The sequence below is a fragment of the Rhodnius prolixus genome, unplaced genomic scaffold (assembly GCF_049639745.1).
Source record: "Rhodnius prolixus isolate KJV_2025 unplaced genomic scaffold, Rpr scaffold_7, whole genome shotgun sequence".
NCBI lineage: Eukaryota > Metazoa > Arthropoda > Insecta > Hemiptera > Reduviidae > Rhodnius > Rhodnius prolixus.
Genome location: NW_027411582.1, coordinates 6609683 through 6635164, shown reverse-complemented (window position 1 = coordinate 6635164; position 25482 = coordinate 6609683). Strand labels below are relative to the sequence as shown.

General features: G+C 33.3%; 1 protein-coding gene and 1 long non-coding RNA gene across 13 annotated transcripts in view; one reads left to right on the top strand and one right to left on the bottom strand.

Moving 5' to 3' along the window:
• Positions 1–17360, top strand: part of LOC141446850 (uncharacterized) — an 86456-nt gene extending 69096 nt beyond the window's left edge. The window contains exons 1-6 of one of the 3 annotated variants that reach the window (XR_012453937.1): positions 1952–3398; positions 3877–4018; positions 4378–4519; positions 5587–5821; positions 12525–12707; positions 16194–17360. This is a non-coding gene — a long non-coding RNA (uncharacterized lncRNA). Of the gene's footprint in view, positions 1–1951; positions 3399–3876; positions 4019–4377; positions 4520–5586; positions 5822–12524; positions 12708–16193 lie in introns of those variants that run through there. The other 2 variants (XR_012453936.1, XR_012453938.1) reach the window with 2 other exon arrangements.
• Liprin-gamma (liprin protein kazrin) overlaps positions 1–25482 on the bottom strand; it is a 433354-nt gene that overhangs the window by 202266 nt on the left and 205606 nt on the right. The gene's annotated exons all lie outside the window — the stretch shown is intronic.

Sequence of the window (25482 nt, the reverse complement as noted above, 5' to 3'; positions counted from 1 at the left end):
AACTAATAGACTATGGGTTCGAATCCTGCTGCTGGGTCTCTTAGATTTTCACTTTCTAGCAGTTTCTTGCAGCTCTCTGTCCGGTGATATAACGAGAGACGACACATTTCCTTCCATAGAATCAAATAAAAGAAAGAATTGTGGGACGTTTCTGGTTGTAGTAAAGGGGATGGATAGAGCTATATCCTAGGCGCCACGGTAACCGAGCGAGTTAAGAGGCGAGACCTGCAAAGCTAAGGTGTATTGTTGGTTTAGTGGGTTCGATCCCGGTCTTGGCCTTGGATTTTATTTAATGGTTAAATGAGAAATAGTAAAGTACGTTTGCTAGTCGCCTCCGTCCTCGACGCCTAGTAAATGGTAGTTGGACGTTAAGCCCCGCCTGAAAAAATAGGCGATTACTTTACTTTACTTAGTGGTAGGGTTACCATATATTTCTTACGCCAAACCGGGACAGTCAGGTAAAAATAAATAAATAATTTATATAAATAAATAATAATATAAATAAATAGTACAATTAGTTAGAGTTTTCTCATTGTTAATAAAGTATAACTTACACTTTTATGAATATTTTGCTATCACAAATTATTAATATTATTGAGTGTCACAAAACTAAACGTATATCGTAAAAAATCACAAAAAAATGTAGGTATCAAATATAAAAATATAATAAAATGCACTTACATATTAATAGTAATAATATATGTGTATTATTTACTTGTACAAGAGTATTTCTCAGAAGATTGTACTTTTTTTAGAAAGTTTTCGTCATTTCTAATTAAATCATAAAATTTACTACATTTCAAATTTAGATTAGTTTTACAAAATAATGAGGCGCCAACGTTACACTCGAGCAAACGATTTCTTTATATTTAACAAATATTCAATTCTTCTTTTTTTTTAACTTTTAAAAACCGGTACATATTTAGCAACCTGCTGGGACGCTGGGACAAGTGCTTAAAATCGGGACAGTCCCGGCCAAACCGGGACATATGGCAACCCTACTTAGAGGTATATATATCCTGTAGATACCTTTAAGATCAGCAGTAATCTCGCCTAGGTAAAATCCCGTGATGAGGTACTTTAGTGCTGTTCTAAATCTAGTCCTTAGAACAGGGCTAACAAGTCGAGGACAGTTCTCCTTCTGTTATCTCTTAATCCCATTAATTTGTTAACAAACTGCCTCACCAGAAAATCCATTTCGGGCCATTTTTCCACAATTTTCACCCCCCTTTGGAGGGGGAAATGAACTTTATTAACACAGAATTTAATTACGTGTATATGAGCGACTTTATGTTAGCTAGACTGAGGCAGGTTGGATCTCTCTCAAAAAGGGACCGATGACAGTCCCTTGAGGCGTGATTCACTGCCCGGCCCCCCTGGGGTGAGACCATATCACCGTCTAGTGACTCATTGCCCCTTTGGCTATCAACGAATACTACCACCCTATTGTTGGCAACACTGCTCTACCAAAAGCGACATTAAAAACCTGCACATTAACTTAAAGTTCTTTTATTGCTTCCTTCTAAGTCTTAGTTTTAAGCTTTCGCTGGGTAAAAATTCTAGCAAACGATTTGAGTATAATTTAAATAATGAATGGTAGAGTAATGTTCATCTTTTATGGGTGACAGATTTATTAATCCAAGGGGAAAAAAGATTATCGTCCATTTCAGTCATCATTTGCTTATTTTTATCCTAGTGGCCCTGATCGGTTTCGGATTTGCATCCATAATCAGAGGTAAATTATATCAGTTTAAAGATATATTATCAGGTGTAGAGATTTCGACTTCACTGATATTTCCGTCTCGCACTACACTCACTAGAAATAATTTTTATTTTATATATATATATATATATATATATATATATATATATATATATATATATATTTATGAAAATAAGGAAATAGGTAAGAAAAACAGGTAAAGAAAGGAGCAAAAAATTCCAGGAATAAATTGAGGAGGAAGTGCTGAATCACTGCTATCGACAGACAGATAAAACGCGTCTTTATAAAGAATGATTGACCTACTTCCCTTTTGGCTATGTTCAATAAATAGTTTGGGAGGGGAAAAAATATATTATTGGGTATGGGCTTTATGGATTTCTGCCTCATGCACTGATTCATCTGCATTGAATTCACAAGTTTTCCTGGTACACCTACACCGCACAATAAGGATGAACAGGGCTGAGTACTGGAGGACAAGCAAAGGTTCAATAATATTTTGTGAGAATGCCCTCTGTGGAGGGGAGAAAGGGTCACTGTGAGGGTGTATCCGACCTTTTAGACCTTCGCCTTTTTTGAGTGAGAGTTCACCAGCATTCTATGAACTTTATTTTCAACTATATTGTTCACATTCACCATGACTGGTTCTGTAACTTTGTCTAAATTTTTTTTTATTTCAAAATTTTTTATTATATATAAATAAATCGCGTGCCAAAAAAAAAACGACGCATCTTTCAGATAACGCTGCACCGATTTATCATCTTCCACAAATGTTCTCTATTGCAGGACGCAGATCAGATCAGATTCCATAGACTTTAGCAAAGAAGATGTTTTTAGCTGTTGGACAAAACAAAAGATTATGACTTCCTTGAGTTCATACGACTTTCGTCTGGAATGATTGGACATGGTAGAAATTGTCAAGCTTGGTTGAACAGAAAAACCTTGCATTCTCATCTCCAAAGTGGTTAAATTACAGTCGTGTAATTGTACTTTGTTTTCTGCTGCAACTTTCATTACCTACACAGATTTCAGTGTAATACGAAATAAAATATTTTTTTTAAAGGAATAAACATTGCAAAATCTATTTAGAAAAGTGTTCTGCCGGTAGTCTTCAAGAGCCACGAAAAATAGAAATTTTTGTTTATACAGCTGTGTGGGGCCACCCAAATCCTATTAATGGTATTCGTCCTTATCATTGTATTTTTATCAATTTTTTGAGGTGTTTTTATCAATATTTCTTGGTCATTTCTGTGCTTTATTTTCATTCATTCTAATTAATGTTTATTATCTAAAAGGCTTGAACTGCGAACAGTGTGCAGGTTATAATAACCTCATCATAGTATAATGGGCCACCGTAACACGAAGTGCTAGTTCCAATTCAAGTAACTTCACTCTCGTTTTCGTATTAGCTTTTGTTCAGTGATCATCTGTAAACTAGTTTACTAACAGTGTATAATAATTCATCTGAATAGCTCGAGAACATATTCTCAGTGTTTCTCATTTTTCGATTTCTGGCAAGTTTCAGCCAAATGTTCAAAATTATCTAAGAAGCTTATCTTTCTTCTTCAACTGAAGTTTCACAACCTTGTGGTTTCTGTTGTTTCTATGCGAGAAAATTCAACATGTTGTTCAACATAATCCGTTTCCATCACGAATTTGCTAGACATTTGAAAAATCGGTAACTGATTTAATCTCGTTTTCTTTTTACTTGTTCAATTCGCATTCCTTTCTTCTTCTCATATCACCAACTCCATGTTTTCCACCGTAAAGATTTACAGTTAATTAACAAGTAACTGTTCTTTGTTAAATTTCTTCAATCATTCTAAATGAATTAAATTTTAAAATTAATGTACTTTCTAAGATCATCAGATTGGTCTGCGTTTATGACAATAAACGGTTCAGGTTTTAACACCAGGAATACCATCATACTCACAAGTACAATCAAAATCTCTTCAAAGTTAGCTGTGTATAACCTCACCAGATATCCAAGTATTAAACCAGCATTCGTGGATTAACGCTAAGGAAGCCTATCTGCTCAAACATTAGCAATAAGTTTAAATATTATTCCAGCGTTCCACCGATAGTGCTTGTTTAGAATAATATTTAAGAATCATTATTCTGCCACCAGTTTTTAATTACTACCTTTTTGGATCCAGAACCACCATTGATGGGCTCACTTCAGGAGTTCAGGGATGGATACGAGACGTGGGACTATTTTGCTGAACAGCAGCTCGAACGAGTTCTCCTCTAAGTGTTGAGTTCAGCCAGAGTTTATGAAAAAGGAATTGTAGAATCCAAGTGAGTTCTTTATCTTTACTCTATTTTTTTAGCCTATATCAGTCAGTCATCGAAACCGCCTTCTCTAACATTATCTTGGTGATTTATTCTTGCCAGATTAATTATTTCCATTGAAGTTTCTTTCTATTATTCTAAAACAAAAAATTGGTTACATTTTTGTAACAAAAACATTACAATCCTTCAGACATCAAAGTACTGAACCAGCATTCGTGGATTAATGCCAAGGAAGCGTATCTGCTCAAACGTTAGCAATAAATTCTAATATTATTCCAGCGTCCCACCGATAGTGCTTGTTTAGAATAATATTTAAGAATCATTATTCTGCCACCAGTTTTTAATTACTACCTTTTTGGATCCAGAACCACCATTGATGGGCTCACTTCAGGAGTTCAGGGATGGATACGAGACGTGGGACTATTTTGCTGAACAGCAGCTCGAACGAGTTCTCCTCTAAGTGTTGAGTTCAGCCAGAGTTTATGAAAAAGGAATTGTAGAATCCAAGTGAGTTCTTTATCTTTACTCTATTTTTTTAGCCTATATCAGTCAGTCATCGAAACCGCCTTCTCTAACATTATCTTGGTGATTTATTCTTGCCAGATTAATTATTTCCATTGAAGTTTCTTTCTATTATTCTAAAACAAAAAATTGGTTACATTTTTGTAACAAAAACATTACAATCCTTCAGACATCAAAGTACTGAACCAGCATTCGTGGATTAATGCCAAGGAAGCGTATCTGCTCAAACGTTAGCAATAAATTCTAATATTATTCCAGCGTCCCACCGATAGTGCTTGTTTAGAATAATATTTAAGAATCATTATTCTGCCACCAGTTTTTAATGGCTACCTTTTTGGATCCAGAAACCTTCAACAAAGACAGTGCAAGTGGTTGCTCCAAATTCTGTTCGTTCGCCATACTTTGTTTCAAGAGATATGATAAAGCAAAAAAATAAAAAACAGGATGAGAAATATTACTGTGGAGAAAAGTTGGTAAGGTGCGAATATTAGGTGAATATTTGAAAGTAAGTTTGGTAGGCAGTTTTGTGATAAGGTTCACTTTGGTTAGGAAAACTGTAACTCAAAAGTTGGGTATGAGATAGTAGTTACTGCTTGATATTCGCTGGCTAAAGAAACTCCATGATGTTTGGGAGCAACTTTTTAAAAAACTTTGTTTGAAACATTTTGTTTGCTTTTGTTTTCTCTTTCTATCTGCTTTTTTTTTTCATTCTAGGCATCTCTTTCTCTTGTTCAAACAGAACACACACACAATTTGTAGAAAAGTTGGCTGGGAAATATACGGTGGAAAAAAGGAGAAGAAAAACTATAGGGAACAATACTATGGTTTAAATTTCAGGTCGATATAATGGAATGGAGGGACTGCTCACTTTGAATAATAAGGTGTCCAACATGTCCTAATCCAGTTTTTCTGACACCCGAGTAAAAGCACTCCTCCCACAGCTCCCCAAAATTCACTTTTCCATTTCTAAATTATTTAATTCTTTGATTTTATTCTTTAAGCCTTTTTTTTTTTTTAAAAAAAAAATGTTGATGAACAATTTCTGATTTCAGGTTTTAACACCAGGAATATCATCATACTCACAAGTACAATCAAAAATCTCTTCAAAGTTAGCTGTGTATAACCTCACCAATGTATAACCTCTCCATTGATGGCTCACTTCAAGAGTTCAAGGATGGATTACGAGACGTAGAGGACTATTTTGCTGAACATCAACGGCTAACAATCATTTTTACTTGGATTTTTTTTTTAATTTGATGATTCTAAATGGAAATCTTCAATAAAAAGGTAGGCTTAACTGTTACACATTTCTCTTTATATATAAGTTAGAAGGTACTTTATTGTGGGCTGTGTGGCTTCTTAAGTACCTCCCCATATAACTCTTTCTTCCCTAAGAACTTCGGACAAAACATTTCAAGTAAACGTTATACCCTCTAACGTAGAGTGATCAAATTTATATTATTGGATAATTTTGTTTAGTTACTTAATGAACCCTCACCTTGTTCTCGTTTTTATTATGACGTTTTGGCCTTTATCAGCCATTTTCCAGCTCTTATAGGTTTCATTTTCTTATTTAGACTATACTTTTATTTTAACCACTTATCCATATAGGTTAATTCTTTTGTTTTATTGACTTATAATACTTACTTTTATTGTTAATACTCGTATAATCATTTTCATTTTAATCTCCTAGGGGCAGCCATGTATTTATTATCATTTGTAGCGTGAACTCTTCTTAATTGTATGAACTGTATCCTTCACCTTTCGTACAAGAAGGATAGAGATTCTATTTTCTTTTTACTCCTGGAAGTTAGTCTTCTTCTCTCATGACAGAATGAGCGTGATAATTAGTGTAGAACTCTTGGTTTTAATTATATATATTAAAATAAAAGTTCTGTATTAGCTCTGACACGAGTAAGATCGGCTCTGTATTTTTCGATGTGTAACTTTGTTTATACGAGGAGTTAAGTTGTGATTTTTGATAAGTACGTTCAATTTAACTCATCCGTTATTGTGGTAAAATTTCAAGTATTTTTGTCGAACAGTTTTTGAGATATAAGTGATTGAAATATTTAATTAAAGGTAACTTATTACATATAGCAGTGATTAGTGAGTTGGAGGGGATAGAAGCGAACCGATATAGTGACTGTGGAAGGGGTATTTGTTCAGAAGTTTACGAGGATTTTAAATGAACAATTGCTATTTGAACCCAACTTCGCATCTTTAATATTTCTAAAGTAAACATAATATTTTTTGTTTTTCTTTCTTTTTATTATATTTCAACAAATTTACTGACTTTTGAGAGTTCTGATATTAAATTTATTTTATTTCAATTTAGAAAATTTGTAATAAACTGAATATGGCTGAAAAAATTACATTAGATGAAATAGCGAATTTAATTAAAGGTCTACAGGTTGAAATTCGTCAAGGGAATGAACAATTTCAAATTTATAGAGAACAACTTGAAAACACTAAACAGCGAGTTTCAGATTTGGAGGGCATACAAATCGATATAATAAGAGTTTTAGATGAAACACAAAATGAAGTAAAATATTTAAGAGAATCTCAAAGAAGAAATAATTTAATGTTATTTAACATAAAAGAAGAGCAAGGCGAAACTACATCGGACCTTCTGAAGTTGGTGAGAGATATATTTCTAACTAAATTGGAAATTTCATTGATGTCAACTGATATCAGTAATATTTATAGAGTGGGCAAAATTAAAGGTGAACGGCCGATTCTTATTAAACTACATTGTCTTTGGCAAAAGTTTGAAATTCTCAAGGCAGCAAAAAAATTAAGGGGCAGTAATATTTCTATTTCAGAGGATTTTTCTCCGGAAGTGAGAGAAGATAGAAAACAATTAGTGCCATATTTGCTTAAGGCTCGTGAAGAAAATCAGCTGGCATATATCAGGAGAAATAAACTCGTTGTTAATGGATCCCAATACTCTGTTGAGAATTGTAAAAAGTTATTTAAACTAACCGGCGAGGTCCAATGCAGTTCGGTATCGCTAAATTCTGAAAGTATTTCTCAGGTAGATAAAGTTATTTCAAGCGAAGAAGTTGTGTTACCTCATACTAGCTCTACGGAGAAAGATAGCCCTCGACCTGTATATAAAGGAAACCGGGGAACCCCAAGATCCTCGAAGCGGAAGGCGAAATCAAAGACCTCTCCTCCGTTAAGAAAATTCAATTCAATAGAGAGCTTCATTAAGGTTAGCTTGTTGACCGTTGCCTCTGAGAAACAGTTGGATCATCTCTACTACTACGTTACTGGCGCTCTAAAACTTAGAGCATTTGTGATAAATGAGTGAAACATGATGGGTTTGATGGGTAGTTGTAGATGCCTAGGATAACATTAAATATTATATAATAAAAATAAATTTAAGATAATCATTATATACACATATTATACGGATATTATTATATTGGCATATTAAGTATAATTTTCTCCATTTTTATTTTTAAAAGTTCATTTTAGTTTTGTTTACAGTTTGTTTCATAGCAGTATAAATTTTTTGTTTTTGTTTTGAGTAAATATGTTCTGTTTTTTTATTTCTGTTATTACAGAACCCCTGTAATGTTTTGTAAAAAAACTAAATACAGTATTTTTCTATCTCTATCTATCTATCTATTAAAATAAAATAAAAACTCATCCAAACAGAAATGGATTTCAAAATAAGCTTCAAAAATGAAGTAAATAGAGTTATCACTAGAATCTTACAAATAAGTTCATCGAGTTTAAAAAAAACAATGGACTTATAAGAAGACAAAGAACCAGCTGAACCACCTCTTGAGACTATAAATAAAGATATAGCCTTATCTGACAAAGTAATAATGGATAAGAAGAACCAAGCTAATTTCTTTGAAGAACTACAGGGCTAAAAGGTTCAAGCAAAAATAATTACTTGAAGATTGTTTAACCGACAGGGGTTTGCTTCTCATTCTACCAGTTTTGGCTAACCAAGTTTTCTCGCTCTATCAGTGCCGCAGGAGACATTTCATTATACAAAAGAGTTTCCACCAACTCCTTGAAACTCTCGCTTCTCCTGTAGGTACCGCATCTCGTAACTTTTCTACTTCCTATTCTTCTTTTTTACTCCCCTTCCCCCCGGCTAACGGAAATTACCTTTTAATAAGGAATCTATGTTCTGGAGAAAATTATAATGTATTCACCCTGGATTACCAGACTGGGCTAATGTTAGTATATTTACCATTAAATCATTTAAAACTTGAACTTCTCCCAACTAAGTTAATCAAATTGGTTTAAACAAAAAGTTCGCGGAACCACAAACGCCTCAATCTTTTTTTTTTTTGAGACTTTTCTGGAAGAGACTTTGAAAGGATATAAGGGAAAGGTTATTATGGAATTAGTTACTCCTAGTCTATGCAGACTCCTGGATGAACGGAATCTTAAGGACAGTGTACCTACTTAGGATTATTTTCTCTCTCTAACTGATCCTTTTTTTTTTCTTTCGGGACCACATCCGTTCAGACTTTGACATGCAGTCCACTATAGGAAGTGACTTCCACGAGTTTATTTAGTACTATTTTTGCAATAATGTTTAAAAACATTGGAGCTTCCAAAACAAAGCCTAATAGACTCGCGGGTACCACATTTCTTTAACTAACTGTTCTGTTCTTATTTAAGAACGAAATTTCCAATTTATCCTGTTTTATTTGGAACCAAATATATATATATATATATATTTCTTTTTTTGGCCTTGGCTTCCGCCATACAGCCAGAGCATCGTCTAGGTGCTTATCACTAGAATATCACTCACTCTCCATTCTTACTTATAAATACATTCGCTTCACACATTCATCCCTCTACTATATACAACTATTTATATAAACTACAGCTAATGGATGGATCAGTACTCTATATTCCTGCCATCCTTATAGCTTAACCGAAATTAAAATCACGTAATCCTTCTGTAGTCATTTTCTTCCATTCATTCTATAACTTTTAAATACATTCATATTTCATTGCTAGCTCTGCTATAGACTTAAGCACATACGAGGTGTGTTCAAAAAGTAACGGGAATTTTTAAATTTCGCGGGTTTGGAGAGTCTGATTGTAAAATTTTTTTTTTTATTATGTTGGTACACATGCCCCTGAAGTACGATAAAATTTTCAGTAATATTCATTGTTTACTTCTTAAGTGGCAGCCGTTAAGGTTAGACGTGTTTTTCGAGCTTGGCGATTTTTGTTTGTTAAAAAAAATGGATCAAAGAATTTGTATTAAATTTTGCGTAAAAAAATGAAATAAAGTGTAATAAAGTGTGTGAAATGTTAATAAAGGCATATGGTGAGTCTGCTATGAGTAAAACAAGGATTTACGAGTGGTATAAGCGTTTCCAAGATGGCCGCGAAAACGTTGAAGATGACGAACGACCTGGACGTCCAAGCACATCAACAACCGATGAAAACGTGAAAAAAGTGAAAGAAATGGTTATGAACGATCGCCGAATCACAATCAGAGAAGTCGCTGATGATTTTGCCATATCAATTGGCTCATGCCATAAAATTTTTTCGGATGTTTTGGGTATGAAACGTGTGGCAGCAAAATTTGTTCCAAAATTGTTGAATTTCGAACAAAAACAGCGGAGAATGGAAGTTGCTCAAGAGTCACTCAATGAAGTCGACAACGATGCGGATCTACTGAAACGTGTTATAACAGGTGACGAAACATGGGTTTACGGATATGATGTCGAAACTAAGGCTCAATCGTCCCAGTGGAGGCATTCTGGATCGCCAAGACCGAAAAAGGCTCGACAAGTGCGGTCGAATGTGAAGGTTATGCTCACTGTGTTCTTCGATTTTAATGGCATAGTGCATCATGAATTCTTGCCACAAGATCAAACAATCAATAAGGAGTACTACCTACAAGTTCAACGCCGTTTGCGTGAAGCAATCCGAAAAAAACGCCCGGATTTGTGGCAAAACAATTCATGGATTTTGCACCACGATAATGCACCTGCTCACACTTCATTGCTTGTTCGTGAATTTTTGGCCAAAAACAAAACTTTAACGATGCCCCAGCCTCCATATTCGCCAGACATGGCTCCATGTGACTTTTTTATATTTCCAAACATAAAGAGAACATTAAAAGGCCGTCGTTTTACAAGCATAGATGACATTAAAAGCGAATCGCTGAAAGAGCTGAAAGCTATCACAAAGATCGAGTTTCAGAAGTGTTTCGAGGATTGGAAAAAGCGCTGGCACAAGTGTATTGTATGCGAAGGGGACTACTTTGAAGGCGACAATATTAATGTAGATGAATAAATAAATATTTTTTTCAAAAAACGAAAATTCCCGTTACTTTTTGAACACACCTCGTATATGTTGGTGGAGAATATAATGTCTTCGTAGCGAAATGGTGCATCTAAATACCTGTATATATCGTCAAACATTCGTTTCCTTTCTACCACATAACGTGGACATATCATTATTATATTGTCCTGAAATCCTCCTCCTCATTGCAATCTACACAGAGAGGAGAGAGAGGACCTTTTGTTGATCCTGTGAAGATACGAATCCGCACACCGCGTGGTTCGCTCTCAATATATATATTTACTTTTTATTTTTCCCTAGCGTTGGGGCAAAGTAGCCCCAGTTAAGGGTACCAAATTGCTGTGAACATTCACATTAAATTTTTAAAATCTAATCTAATTACGAAAAAACCTATAAAAGAAAGAATATTTCTGTTTGAATTTAGAAATAAATTAAGAAATTTCGTGACAATGATGAAAATCATTTTCTTTTAATCCGATTTATGGACTAGAAAGCAATCAATATAAAACCGTTCAATTGACTTATATTCTAAAATATAAGCCCCGGTATCATGTATTTTACTTTACATCAATAAACTCCAAGAGAGGTAATCCTGTGAAAGATAACTGCCAAGTAACTTGACGTGCTTGAATTGATGGTAAAGCCACTTAGTAGAGTTACATTATGAATGGAGATAAAGCCCCTGTATCCAGCCCAAAGTAAACTTTACCATTACATTGTCTATATTCTCGCTTTGTTTAATATCTCTCGATTCAGTTGAGCTAAATTTCATTTCTAGTATCGATTCTTCTTATTATCGCCGCCACACCAATTAATAGAATCAATTAATATTATTATTTGATTTTACTAAATTATTATTGTTATTTTTATAAAACATTTCTCGATAAATCTACGCTTTTTGCGTTATTCTTCTTCTATCTAGAGCAGCGTTTCCCAACCTTTTTTGGCTCACCGTACCACATGGTAGTACATCCTGCTAAATTGTACCACTTGGTAAAAATGATTGTATTTCGTGAAATTTCTTATTCCGAGAGTTCTATTTTATTATTATTATCTTTATTTGTATAGAGATACAATGTATCTGTTACAAAGGAGTTCATGTTCAGTTTATAAACTTTGTAAAGTGTAAGATCTTAGTTTTTTAAATAATTAAAAATTGAGTACATATTTTTCTCTTCAAAATTATTAATAAATTTTCTTAGTTTTTCTTTAGGATTATTATATTTGAGCCCAAATCTTCTAAATTAATTCCTTTTAAGCCTTCAACTACCTGTAAGTACCAATTAAACTTAATGTTGCTTGGATAGAGCTAACTCATTACAATCCACTCTCTTTAAGCAGATTTTTACATAGTTATCACTTAAGGTTCTGACAGGTCATAATTCAATTAAATTTTCTTAATCTTTTATTGATAATGATGTAGCTTTTCCTAAATTTTCTTTGTAGAAGAGGTTTGAAATACAATTAGCATTTGTGCTTTCGAGTTTTGGAAAATACTCCATGAAAGACAATTTTAATCCTGTCAAATGTGCTCGGATATCTTGAGATAGAGCAATCTTATTACTCTTCATATTAACAACTTTACTGTATTATATTATTTATGAATTATAGAAAGGAGATTTTTATGCTTTGTTTTTTGTTTTTTAATTTTTTATGACCTCCATTACTGATTATTTTCCGCGTTCCACAGGTTGGGAAACGCTGATCTAGACCAAGGGAGTTTTTTACCCAATTAATTTGGATACTGCTATTTAATCCTTATTTGAAGATTATTTATTTTCAAAATTGTCGAAACGAAATCTAGTGTGAATACTCTCAGGACTTCCTCTTACAGCAATTTCTTAAGTTTTAAGCCGAAAATTTTGCTTCAAAGGTACGTACCAAAATAAAACATTAGTCTCAAGTGACATTTTATTAACTTATTTTTTGGTTTACACAATTTCGTGACACCTTTACATTTATGAACTAAACCATTTAGTGGATTTATTTTTGTCTTTTATGGCTCCATTCCTCTGCATTATGAGCTTATTGAATTCTTCTGAGAAACTAAGCAAGTCAAGTAATTTGTTAGGCTGAAATGTCCTTCGCGGAAATCAGAGAGGAATTACGTCTTATTGGACATCTTCACTAATCCAAGAAATATTCGGTACAGAAATGAATCTCTGAAAATAAATTCGCCAATAATTCATTAAATGAGAAAGTATAGAATTTTCTTTTATGTGAACATCGTCAATCACTTTATGATTTGACTCTGGTAAGGATGGTGAGTTTTTGGGTATAAGAAGTGATATTCCCTGAGTGGTGATATAAGTTCATCACGAGTCGCATTGAGAGGGAGAGAGAGAGAGAGAGAGAGAGAACAGTTTAAGGAAGAAGAAGAAGAAGAGATCTCTTTTCCCAGAGCTGGGTCACATTGGAATGCCGTTACTAATACTTAGTAGCAGCGCCAACTTGACAGCAATCCTTTTAGCCTACATACACTCACGTCAAGGCAGCATCACTTAGAAATTGATCTCGCCACCAGATCATCTCCTCTACCCCTACCTTTTTTTTTCAACACTACTCCCACTTTTCTCCAACTGTATTTTATTTTTATTTTTTAAAAAAAAGACCTGTCTTCTCCAGTCTATCATCTTAAAAACACTGTAGACTGTACGGTCTCAATGGCAGAAGAGCTAGGACTCGTTGCCGAGTTACTTTTACTTTTCTAAAAGAGTCGCATCATCTTTCCTTTGGTAGTGTAATCTTCCATTTCTGACATCCGCTAACTTGTCTTCTCATTTCTCTACGCTAACTCCTCAAGATTGATGTTGCTTCTTCCTCACTACCTCCTTCTCTGTACCAGTTGAAATACTTCTCTTTTTCCCACTTACAAATTAGATAGAGCTAAAAAAAAAAAATAATAATAATAAAAAGCTTAAGATATAAACTTATTTTTCTGAGCTTCTAGTAACTCTGTAAAGTGAACAATTTTTTATTGAATAAAGTGAAAAAGTCTAGGGCGTTTTGCGCGCCTCGTCTTGTCAGAATTATCTTTTCCACTTTCTGTATCTTTGGGCGTTGATGATGATGATGTTTATAAAACTTTCCTACTATAACATCATTTGAATTTTTTTGGAGACAAGCCTCGCCGACGGCCAGCCACTGCGAATAAATATTCAATTTTCCTAATACAAGAAAATTCTATTGCAAAAGAGTATTTTTGTTTATCCGAAAGTAACATTAAATTAGTTTATTTCATTTGGCAATGTGATTAGATAAGGAACTTATTTTTGTAGATTCCATTGATAAGATGAATCTAACTGTGAATTGGTGAAAAATTCAATTGAATTTATGAATAATAAATGAGATGAATTGTGAGTGGGGAACGGAGACGAGTATTCTGCCTCTTCAATATTCTGTTTCTTTATGTTTATACTTACAAAGTATTAACGGTTTGTTGGATCATATTTTACTGTCTTTGATTCCTAGTAATTTACCCAGGCTTCTTATACTTTCACAGAATTTAGCTGTACAGTTCACATAAATAGAAGTTTTTGCAATTTTCTTTCTGTAGTTCCCCAAGAATTTTCTGGAGCCATCTGGTTCTAGTACCATCTTTATTCAGATGCTCACTTTGAGCTTACCGTTATTGGTGAAGTAATGCATCTAAACTTCGTTATTATTATTGTTTCTTCTTTTAGATAAAAAATAACTTAATTACCTAAAATATTGAGTTGTCTTTCTCCATTTCGAGTAGCTTCAAAACTTCCTATTTACTTTCTCCAAAAAATTTTACAATTCGAAACAGAACATTAAACATCGCTGATGAATCAGAATAAAATTCAAGACGAAGAAAGGCTTCTTCATTTTCTCTTTAAGAAATCCTGAAACATAAATCTATTTGAATTTCGTTTCTTTTTTGCTGTTCTTCACACAAAAACATTAGTTTTTCTTAGGACGAAAAGGAAATTAAGCACCTTAAAGTGTTAACAATTAAATTCATGCATTAATAATTTAGTAAAATTCGATTTTTGTCACAAAAGTGCCTTTATTTTTTCAGAAGAAAGAAACGCTGGTAAATAGATCGTTCTGAGAGATTTACTTTGTATAAAAGAAGACTAAAAACCAAATATTCTCGTTTTTCTTTCTCGAGTAAGTGGGGGTGGGTGATAGGTAGCAATTGATTGCAGTAAATAAGAAATGAAAAACCTGTCATGTTCACTGATACTTCGTTATTCAGCAGTTCTCCTTTTAGCTTTCTAAGCGGGATTTTCTTTTTTCCTTTAGCTTTTCATTCCCCTTTTAGGCAACATAAAGGAATGAAAACTGCTGAGAATTGTTGAGTAAGACGAAAAAAAGAGAATGTCAGCTTTTCCGCTTCGAAATGTTTACAAGTTTAACTTCATTCTATTGCTCAGGATATATTGTTTACTTATTTTTAGGCATATTAAAAAATAATTCTTGCGAAATTAATTGGAAAAAATGAATGAATTATGATTTTATAGGAAGTCTCAAAATACTAGTTTTGGGTTAAAACCCGTTGTATGAAGGCACGAGTAATGTACTTGAATGTTTTTTCGAGTTTAGACGGAAGTGATGTTACACTGAGATTATATCGGGTGGATAGAATGGGAAAAAAACCTTATTGCGACCCTTTGATGTCTGGTTACCGTTATGGTAAACCTCGGCTTTAAGGCTAGTCTGTGTACGGTAACACATCCAGCCAGCTCAAACATTTTCATTTGAAATTATCATTGATGTTTTTGTTCTCCTAATATTGTCAATACTTAAGTAAATTATCATTCAAGTAAATTTTACACAAGTGATGGTTAATATTTCCACCGCTTTTTTTCCATGTTGGAAACATTTTGCTTTCACGGAAATTATAGTAATTAATTTTCATAATTAAAAAGGGTTTAATTTATTGAAATGTAATATATCAAAGCTATAGTTTGTTTGCAAGTCACATTTATTTAATTTTAATGAAAAATACTTGTATCAAATGTAATTTTGAAATTCCTGTCTTTATTTCATTAAAATAAAATAATTGTGAACTAAATTCAATTAAACTTAATTGTGTGTATAATGTGAAATGAAACCCACTTGATTTCAATGTTTTCCCCTTTAAACATGAAAAGTATTTATTTCAACAGCAAAATGCTACCATAATGAATATTGTAAATTTCTATTTGATAATGAATTAAGTTCATGTAAAATTACTAACACAATGTTTTACTTTCTTGCGTTTTATTTCTAAAAGATTGATCTAGTTTTATTTAAACCTATACAAATTAACATTGATTTTCAAGGAGGTTGAGTTAGATTTGTAGAATCATTCAGGAAACAGTCTATCTCATTGTGTAATGTTATTTTTCAGAGTTGAAACAGGCGAAACTGGAGTGCTTCCTGCAAAAGAGGTTCATCGAATTAAGGCAAAGTGAAAAAGTCGTTGGAAAACATCTATCCAACTGCAACTCTTCCAATTCTTTTATCATTTAGTCGATTATTTGTAAAAAAATATATTTGAAGTTTTTTTTTTTTTTTGGCATTGGCTTCCGCCATTCAGCCAGCATCGTCTAGGTGCTTATCACTAGAATATCACTCACTCTCCATTCTTACTTATAAATACATTCGCTTCACACATTCATCCCTCTACTATAATACAACTATTTACATAAATCTTACAACTAATGGATGGAGCAGCACTCTGTGCTCCTACCATCCTTATAGCTTAACCGAAATTAAAATCACGTAATCCTTCTCTAAGCATTTTCTTCCATTCATTCTAATTCGGCTATAACTTTTTAAATACATTCATATTTCATTGCTAGCTCATCTATAGATTTAAGCACATAGATGTTGGTGGAGAATATAATGTCTTCGTAGCGAAATGGTGCATCTAAATACCTGTATATATCGTCAAACATTCGTTTCCTTTCTACCACATAACGTGGACATATCATTATTACACGTTTGAAATCCTCCACCTCATTGCAATCTACGCAAAGAGGAGAGGACCTTTTGTTGATCCTGTGTAGATACGATCCGCACACCGCGTGGATCGCTCTCAGCCTGCTTATTGTCGTAACAACCCATTTATTAGTGACAGTTCCCTTAAACCATGGTTGTCTAGGTAACTGATCTGTCATAGTTTTATAGAATCTCCCTTTATCACCATTATTGCAATCTGTCTGCCATTTTTGTAGTGCTGCTTTTGCAATTATACCCTTGATATCGGTGTGTGGTAATTTATAATTAGCCATTTCCCCCACTACTAGTGGCTTCCTTTGCAAGTGTATCAACAATTTCATTCTCTTTTATACCACAATGACCCCTTACCCACAAAAAATTAATGCAGACTCCCTTCTCTTTAAAAATATTTGAAGTTTGAAAATGTAATGTAAATTTTAATTTTGTTATGTAGATAATTTTAAAAATCATTACCTAAAAGATGTAATTGAATTATTTAAAATGTTTTTGTAATGCAAAAGAAACTTGTATAAATTGGTAGCAAAATAAAGAATAATCTATAAATGTTTAAAAAGTCATTATGTATTTTCTCTTTTCCACATAGACCTCTTATTTTTGTTATATTTGTTAAAAAAAAAGTTAAAAAACACTAAAAATGATAAGAAGCAAAGCTTTACAGTATTGTAAAGGTATGTATCAAATTATACTTGTTACTTTCCTTTTTTACAAAACAAAATAATAGTAGTTCAAAAAAATGTCGTAAGAGAGCGTAAGAAAAGCAAAAAAAAGCAATTAGTTTCAGAAAATGCCGTAAGAGAGTGGTAAAAACAGAAAAAGTAAAAAATAATTCTAAAAAAATCCGTCAGAGAGCGGTAAAAACAGAAAAAAAAGAAAAATTAATTCACATATTTGCCACCAGATCGCAGTACCTACTGGACATTTATATGTTTATAAAAAAAATGTAGTTCTCATATCTGCCACCAGGCAGCACTAAAACACTATATATACAGCTGTCAAAACAAAATTTCTCTAGTACGACTTGAGTGATGCAGGGGAGTATATCGCTCGTCGCTCTAAACATTTACTTATTCTAGTCTAGACTTCTCACTTCACCAAAAAATTTTGAAAAAGAGTCTTGTGGTAGAGTAAATGGTTCAAAAGATAGATGTGTTCGCTTCGGCGGTCGAGGTGCAAGTGAACGCCCCGCCCTCCCGCCCCACTTTTTTATTTCCTTATATACCCTCGGTTCCAAGATGGCCGCACGTCATATCACCATGACAACAGGCTCCCCCCCTCTAGTTATAGTTCCCTAACTTGCCACTAGATCGCATGTGCTGCCCTGTTTTATCCATTGCAACATTGCTTACACACTCTCTAGACCTTGGCGGCCATTTTAACCTTTTTTTTTATGTTTTTCTTTTTATTTATACGTATGTTTTTCATTATATTTATTTTTCTTTATTTTAGTCCAGAGATTTAAAGGAAAAAAAAATACAATATTACTAATTAATTCGTGTTTTATTATTTAAAAATTATTTATAAACATTTTTATAATAAATTTAATATCTTTACAGAGTTGGGAAAACTGCAATCGACTGGCGACTCACAAGACTTATAGGACCATTCTACACTGACATTTAACCATGTTGACCACTCACAAGACTTATAGGACCAACTTGCACTTACATTTAACCATGTTGACCACTCACAAGACTTATATAGGACCAACTTGCACTTACATTTAACCATGTTGACCACTCACAAGACTTATATAGGACCAACTTGCACTTACATTTAACCATGTTAATGACTCTCAAGACTTACACAGGACCTCCTTAAACTCACTTTTATCCATGCTGGTGACTCTCAAGACTTACACAGGACCTCTTTTTACGCATATTTAACCATGTTGGTGACTCTCAAGACTTACACAGGACCTCTTTTTACGCATATTTAACCATGTTGACCACTCTCAAGACTTATACAGGACCTCTTTTTACGCATATTTAACCATGTTGACCACTCTCAAGACTTATACAGGTTCAACTAAACAGGTGTTAATACTTGAATGATCGATAGTAATACATTTTTTTTTATTAATGTAATCTTGTAGAATTAAGCTATAATAAACGTGTTCATCATACAACTCACTACTGGGTAATAGACAGAGTTGTCTGTAACAGGAGATCACTGTCCGGATGCCAACAGTGCCTCTGAAAAAGCTCTAGGCCCCAGAATCTTAAATGTTGACGCGCCTTAAATTTAAATACCACATTTTAATACCACCTAACAGTCATATTTTCAAATAATGAAAGTACAAAAATACAAAATAAATTAAAGACATTAATAATTACAATTTAATTACTAATTAATTAATTATTACAATATTAATTTTTGCTTAAACTTAATTTCCAAATGTATTAATTAAAAAAAAAATTAAAAATTAATTAAATGCAATACAAAAAGTTATTAAAAACAAACACTAAGTGATGAGAAAAGACCTTGAAAAAAGATACAAAATTCACTAAAAATTATTTTTAAAATACTAAATAAATTTTAATAAAACATTCAAAATGCGATACTCAGTTAAAAACATTGGTTAAAATAATAGTAATAAAAAGGTCCTTTAAAAGATTTGTTATCTCCTAAACTTACATTTAAAACCTTACAAACAGCTGACTGGTAATAAGCCAGGGGAAAAAAACTAAACAAAAATTAAAAATATTTTTAAAAAAAAACTTACATTGCTGAAGGCTGATGTATACACTTCCTCAGAAGTTGCCTTCCTCCTCTGAAGAGGCATAATATGGGCGATCACTCGTCCTTCGAATATTCCTCTTCTAAACTTAGCCTAAGATACGATAAAGAACATTTTCCTGCTTCTCGCCTAAAATTTCTCCCTACATTTCCATCGTCTTACAGAGAGGCGCTTGGTAGATACTGCCACAAAAAAGAGAGGAAACACAGCATTTTTATTTTTTCTTAACGAAAGAGAGAGAGAGAGAGAAAAGCTTGTTTCATTTATTAGAAAATATGTGCAGCATGGCCCAGTTTTACCAACATCATTCGGTTAAATTAAAAAGTACCTGCGCCTTGGTCATTATATCTCTCGCCTACAGTCTATTTTCCAACTAATTTCCTTGAAAATTGCCTCTCTTTTTTTCCATCCTTTCTCCAGTTTTAATAAAGCCAGCAATAAAAGAAGAGCGTACATCAACTGTGCTCACAAATGGAGAGAACGAAGGGGTTAATAGAATTAAATATTGCAGCAACCAATAGCAAGAAAGCAAATTACCTTTTTCGATATTCATTTAATGAAATTCCATCTGGCTTTAATTTTCCCAACTTCCTTCCATTTTCAATGCACAAATTTGTCTGAATTTTTTTTTTTATATGCAAAATTTGATGCAGCTTGTATTGTATTTTACGTATACTGTTATTAAAAAGTATAGCTGATTGACAGAAAATTCCAACGTGGGAATTTTTCATTAAAATTGGTTTCATAAAGGAAAAAGAGCTATAAAATTTTTTTATAGGTTTTCCGGTTTATTGATATATATACGAGGTGTGGCTATTAAATAACGAGACTATTGCTATAAAACATTTTATTTTAAATTTATACATATTTAGTTATTATCATCTACAATATACGAGTACGCCACTCTCCTATCCCTACAACGCTCCGTGCGAATTCACCATTGTTCGAAACAGTACTGGAAGTCTTTTTCTTTGAGCTGTTACATGACGCGTGCCGCTTTTTCTTTCACAGCTTCAACGGACTGAAATCGTGTTCCTTTTAATGCAGATTTGACTTTGGGGAGAACAGATAAAAGTCACATGGGGCGGCCATGTCAGGCGAATAAGGCGGATGGCCTAAAACTCGGATGTTGTACTTGGTTAGAAATTGTTCTTGACAGACAATGCAGTGTGAGCCGGCGCGTTGTCTTGATGGAGAACCCTGAGGACTTGTTCTTCCACAAATCGGGTCGTTTTTTTCCTTACTCTTTCACGGAGTTGAGTAAGCACCTCACGGTAGTAATGCTGATTAATTATAATCGATATTTTCACCCGTTTTGGACGTAGAAGGGTGACCTGGGCGGTCATTATCTCCGACGTCTTCTCGGCCATCTTGGAAACGCTTGTACCACTCAAAAACTCGCGCACGTGATGAACATTCATCGCCATAAGCTCCTTTTTAATAAAAGATAAGTTCCTTGCTCTACTACATGTGCAGTATCATGTTCTCGGCAAAATGAAACTAACATCTCTTACACAAACGAACGGTTCCGGTCAGATAGATTTCTCTACAAACACGTGAGACGCTGCAATCGAAAGAGAAGACTTCACACTGCACAGCTGACGGCCGTTAGGATTTGGCGCGTGTGTAATAGTTCTTCTGTAGCAGCATCAGTCTCGTTATTTAATAGCCACACCTCGCATAATAGAAAATTCATTAAATTTTTGCCGAATGAGTATTAACAGAAAGGATGTTGGCAACATTTCCATATTTATCGCGACATTTATTGACGAGTGATGTCTTGCATGTCCCCATATTTTAAGAATCAGAAAATAACCATTAAAACCAAGTATACTCTGAACTAATTTCTCTAATTTGTACTCAATTATAACTTGAATTAAACTTTTAGTTATAAATGAAATAATCCCAATTCTCTTCTCCAGTCAGACTAAGTAAATAAAGAAATCATGCGACCAAGTAATGAAAAAAGAGGGATAGATAGAAAAATAAAACCACGGAAATACCGGATTGTTCCGTGTCTGGAGAGCAATCTCCCCTTTTGTCATCTCCCTGCCCACAGTCTATGAAAACAAACTTTTTATACAAATCATCGCGAGTTTTCCTATTAAAATGTGGGCACCACTCTGGGATAAACCAATTTTCCTTCATTATATTAGTAAACTCACTCGCCTGCAATAGAGAAACTAAGTAAGTAGGCCATACAGGCGTGGCAGGGGGGCAGGCGGAGGAAACTTAGGCACGTTAGACTGGAATCATTGGATAAATTAAAGATGGCGCACGTGCCAATTCTAAATCTCATTTTTGCAATTTATTATGCAGAAGATTTGCAAGCTTCATTTTCTCATAACTTGACCTCCTTGCTAGTTTTATCAAGAATTAGACAAAAAAAAATACTATTATAAGGGCGAGATTTCACCCAGTTATTTTTACTTCCTTCTACTGTGCTAGGATCTCAAAAGTTTGAGATCGCAAAAATGTTTCCGAGATTGATTTTTCTCGGGAAAAATCAGTTCTAAGGTCCCCTTAAAGTCTAGAAAAGTGAAAAATGTAAATAGCAGAAAGTACTAGATTGATATTTAGTTTAGGTTCCTCTATCGGGCCTGAAAATAAGCTTGTAGACCAACGGGAAGTGCCAATTTTGATTTTTGAATTAATTAGAATTAGGATTTCACATGGAAAAATCCATGAGGCATGAGGCAGGTATAATAATTATGCAATTAAGCATATTAAGAGCTATAAAATTTATCTGGACCATTTTTCTAAGAAATTGCACATGAAGGCAACTTGGAGCGAGGGTTATGGAAAGGCCTAAATCTAAAATAACATTAGAGTGAAACGTACACCCACAATACATTAGCAAAACTGTGTAATTGCAATTTACCTCTTGTCTTTACTGAGGGAAGTTGGTTATATGCGGTAATTGGGCGCAAGAAACTGCCAGATTCCAACGTTGAAGTTCAAGAGTATACCTGATGGGGCAATCCTCGGCTAAACAAGAGTTGGGCTGGATCCATAAATATATTTAACTAATTCACAGTTTATTCCATCTCGCAGGCTATCAGAACACTGGTAAAGAGAATAAACAGAGTAAATTTACAAGAAACGATCCAAGTAAACTCTACACTAAGATGAGAGCAACACGAGATCTTATGGTCATCTAGATATAACCTAGCGTTACCTTCCTTCTACCTAGGTACTCAGTTTTGCCACTAGGTTACACCTCCTTGTCTCCGGAGGCTAGAATCCCCTCATGCTGTGGCTCTAAGTTGAAAAGTTTCACCTGCTGGTGAAATTTTTTCCAAGGTAGTAAGATATTGTCCGACATTCTGGCAATCCGATAAGGGCTTTCAACCTTTAGTTATGAACTTACTTCAGTAGCGATTAGCTCTTTATCCCGGTGAAATCGGTTTGAAGGGTTACTTTTAGAAATCTCTCTCCAAGTACTAATCTGTAGTACTTACTTTCCGAAAATTGGTACCTTCGAAGATATGCACACCCAATTAGATATGCCTAGCTAAAAAACTGATATCCTAATCTAGAAAGATAATTAAGATTATCAATAGTTACCTTTCTAGTCCTTTTGGTTCTTCTCTCTTCTTTTTAATAGTAGTTACACTACGTCATCTGTGTTCATAAAGCCAAGCAACATTCTCTATTCTACTTTTATAGCACAACTATACAATTAGTATAAAACGCTAACAGCCATATTAACTGAAACAGTAAGCAATGACACAATATACTGTAATAAGCTGTAACTACAAAGAAAATTACATTCAACTTAATATGGGCACAAGAATGGTAATTGTGAACAATGAAAACAATGTCACTAAAGGAATGGAAGCATGAATTAAATCTATGTAATAATTTACAAAGCAAAAGTAATGCAGAATGAAATATAATTTAACCTTAAAGATTCAAACAAATACAATAACTAGATCTACAATATACTCACACATATACATACCCACTGAATAATGGGATTTGTGCATTATAACTGAATAAAAGTTTACACGTATCGGTTAAGGAAATGTAAAATAAAGAAATCCTTTAACTACTTATGTTTAAAAATAAAACGTTCAAACATAATTACGCTGGGGAATTTATTAATAAAAGCTAAATCTGTTCCCTAAGACACAAAACAAAACTGAAATCTAACTTCTAACTTATATAAAGAATGATTATAATTTCAAAAAACTAATAAAAATAGATTGTATTCATAAAACTAATAAAAATAGATTGTATTCATAAAACTAATAAAAATAGATTGTATTCATAAAACTAATAAAAATAGATTGTATTCATAAAATAATAAAAATAGATTCTATTCATAAAACTAATAAAAATAGATTGTATTCATAAAACTAATAAAAAAAAAATCAAATTCAATTAGTAAATAGAATAATGGATCGCATAAACCCATGAGGCAGTTTTAACCCAACACTAACTGCGCCTCTAACACTAAGAACTGAACAATTTTACTAGCTATTCAGAAAATAGCGCTAGAAATAATACCGTGAGCAAAGTAAACGCTAAGAAATTCTACTTTAAAAAAAAAAACTTTAAAATATTCAAACCATGCACATGCACTATTAGGTAAGATTAAGAACTTACTTGTTCTTCATACTTTTTAGAATAACTATTCACACTTTAACCTAAAGTTGTTGTCACTTAATTTAACTGTAACTTTATACACCTTTTGCCTTCACTAGAAGAACAAAATATGGTTTACAGTTTATTTTGTAAACCATCAAAACACAAGTATAGAGCATAAATAAGGTAAATTTACAAGAAACGCTCCTAACTAAAGTAAAAAGAACGAGATATTATCTCGTGATCACCATAGAAGTAACCTAGTGCTACCTTCCTACCACTTACTCAGTGTTGCCACTCAGTTGCAGCTAACTGCGGGAAAATTAGAAAAAAAAAATCCCCTTTGTATAGTGCTTGTTCCAGTTGAGTGATTTTGAGCTATAAGTTATGTTGAAGGTACCCAATGGAAATAAAGAGCTACAAGCTTCGGGCGATTTTTTATTTTTGAGCTGCAGTCTCTCACATTCAAACGAAGTATTTAAAAAAATATTTTCGTAAATAATATTGTAATCATATCTCCTAAATAAAATTCCGTTTAAGAACGGAATCCCTGTAATGACGTAATGTACTTGCCCAATTATTTTGGTTTAATTCTATTTTTACAGTTGAAAATATGCATCTTAACAGGTTTTATTAATATTATTATTGTATTTCCTCGCTATGATTTACTGCATAGCGAACAAATGTCAAAAAAACGCTAAAAATCAATGAGATTTTCTTTTTTTTTGAGATTTCCACGAAAATGAATGCAAACTATTTTCTTTTCAAACTTAACTGTACCCATGTTAGTCTGCAACTTTTATTAGATTGAAATACCATATAAATATCGTTTTGGAGTAATTCTTTTCAAATTAAAGATTATTTTGTAAAATTTTCTTTTGTATAATACATTAAAATACATGAAGCGATAAATTGAAGAATCAAATTAACATCCAAGAAAAGAAAATTCAAACAGTATAAATTTCTTGAAAAGTTTTTCGTAATGATCTCGTATATTTCTGAGTGGAAAATTCTATTAAGAAAACAAAGAATATGCGGTATGATTTCCTTGTTTTTTCACATCACTGATTTAAAAAAAAAAACTAAGTATAACATATATACTGGGATGACTTTTATTTTAAAGAGAGTTTTCTTCAGTTTTCCTTTGTAATCGTGAAGAGGCATTGATTTCATTTATTTGATGTTTACTGTAAATAGAAACAAGAAGTCTAAGAGACGTTAGAAAATAAGATTGAAACCGGATATCTATGTATGTGTCAGTAGAAGAACGTCTCATCCGCCCGCTGATCCTCTGGTCCGTCCAGCTTCTTTCATCTTTTCCTTCTCTTTCTTTCATCCTTGCTCTTCC